We start from the raw sequence: 2135 nt of genomic DNA, 5'->3' as shown, positions 1-2135 counted from the left end.
ACAGCCTACCCAACCCACTGAGGAGTTGAGGGAAACTTTTTTTTCTAATTTTTCTGATAAAAAATATAGGGTTTATGCAATAAAATGGCCACATCTTTTTTTCGCGATATTTCCGCCAGAGCAGACCCTCCAATTATTGGTTCTTAGGGTCAAAGTTTACAGAAAAAGCACAAATAAAAAGTATGGCAGACCATGTCAGGTTCAACCCATTTTATTGAGCTTTTGAGACTTTGGCTCCCCGACTACTGGCTGTGTCCCAATTCCTAGGACGCATCCTTCGAAGGCTGCATTCGAAGGATGCGTCGACGCCGATTGCGTCACAGCGACGCGCCAAGTGCTGTCCCAATTCCAAGGGTCCTTCAAATGCGTCCTACGAATGCAGCCTTCTTTTCCCGGATTTGAAGGATGCATCGGCTGTATCCTTCACGGCCCAACGTATCCCAAGATCCTTCACGGCCCAACGTATCCCTCCCAAGATTCATTGCGCATTCAATCAAAACAATAAGAAACAATGGCGGAGAATGTAGATTTGAGTTTTGCATTTAAATGTAAGTATTTGGTTTCCAGTCACTCGATTATTTTACGATACAAATGTTAAAATACTAATTTGTATCGTTAAAAACACAAATAAGTTATCCTTAAAACTTATTTCATTAAAGTAATAGGCAATATAAGTAAGGTAACGTTACAGTTAGTGACGCTGTAACGGTAATCTAGAACACCCGTTAAGCCCTATAGTTTCACATTTAAGAGGTCAAAATGGTTATATTTACCGAAATTGGGGCGATTATATAGATAATTTGCTATTCTGTAACGTTAGATAACTGGACCAACGCGAACACAGGTTGTGGACCCTGGTTTCCAGACCCTAACGTTAGAGACGTTGGGATTGATTACGCAGCTAACTTGGTTATTTTGCTATTTAAGCTGCTTTTGTTTGTTAGTGTAGTAAAACTAATTCTAACATTTGATTTTGCTTTAGGGAGCCAGCAGCATACTGCTCAATTTATCAAACTGAGGGGGGAGAATGACGAGCTCTTCACCGGGGTGGAACATTCTGCGAGTGTGGCTTGGGGGTAAGGAAACAATCGTTTATTTATGTCGTAAGTTAGTTTATAAAAATTATTATAGGCCATTTATATATCTAAATTTGACCATCTTGTAAAGGTTAGTTAAATTAGCCCTCATTAAATAGCAGGACGGATACAACATCCCCAGAAATCGTTTACTACGATGTCCTATTTTGGGTTATTAAAGAAAGAAAGACAAAAAAGTCACAGCTCGCATCAGTACTAGACAGCACTAGAAAAACACAAAAAGAAAAGGGTGTTTTGACTTCTACTGGTTGTCTTATTATTATGGGCTTCATATAGGATGAGGGCTAATTTAAATGTAACCTTTACAAGATGGTCAAATGTATATATTATAAATGGCCTATTGTCAACATGGGCTATTAACATGATTGATAAATGTGTCTCTTGTTTTCTCTGATTAATAATGTCTCTGTGTTTAGGACAATTCTGGAGAAAATAGGCCTGCAGGGGAAGGTGACTCCCCTGCAGGCAAAGAAAAAATGGGATAATTTAAAAAATATATATAAAGTATGTACAGGTCATTTTAAATATACATTATTTGTTTTAACCATGCAAGTTAATAAACACTTTTGCTGAAATTTGTTTTGATACTGCTGTTGTTGTTAACTGCCATGATTGATTTCCTCTGCTTTAGGATTGCAAGTATCCAGGGTCAGGAGAGGGGGTAGGTGGGAAACCCACTGCTGCCACTTGGCCCTGGTTTGTCCTCATGGATGAGGTATTGGGACAGAGGCATTCCACCAACCCCCCTGTCCTAATTGCCTCCATCCATGAGAACACACCAGGGCCAAGTACAGCAGTGGTGGATCAGGAGGTGGAGGACCAGGATGAGGAGGAAAGACGGCGTCCAAGGTCCAGAAAGAGGGACAGAGAGGAAGAGATGTTCCAATTAATTAAAGAGTACATGAGGCTAAATAGGGAGGCAGAGGAGAGAAGAGCACAGGAGAGCCGGGAGAGAATGGATCGTTTGTTCTCAATTTTGGAGCGTTTGGTTGACAAATAATTTATGTTCTGTTATATTATATATACGTGTTTACATTT

General features: G+C 39.9%; 1 long non-coding RNA gene across 2 annotated transcripts; it reads left to right on the top strand.

The window, feature by feature from the left end:
- Positions 1 to 348: 348 nt before the first annotated feature.
- LOC115561416 (uncharacterized) lies at positions 349 to 1583 on the top strand. Of its 2 annotated transcripts, XR_003979919.1 has the most exons (3): positions 361 to 548; positions 983 to 1076; positions 1514 to 1583. It is a non-coding gene; the product is annotated as an uncharacterized LOC115561416 (long non-coding RNA). The 2 variants fall into 2 exon arrangements; XR_003979918.1 differs by lacking the exon at positions 1514 to 1583 and having other exon boundaries at positions 349 to 548; positions 983 to 1273.
- Positions 1584 to 2135: the final 552 nt, after the last annotated feature.

The sequence above is a fragment of the Gadus morhua genome, chromosome 16, assembly GCF_902167405.1.
Source record: "Gadus morhua chromosome 16, gadMor3.0, whole genome shotgun sequence".
Lineage (NCBI taxonomy): Eukaryota > Metazoa > Chordata > Actinopteri > Gadiformes > Gadidae > Gadus > Gadus morhua.
Note: the sequence above shows the minus strand (reverse complement) of the source record. Positions and strands in the feature narration are given on the sequence as shown.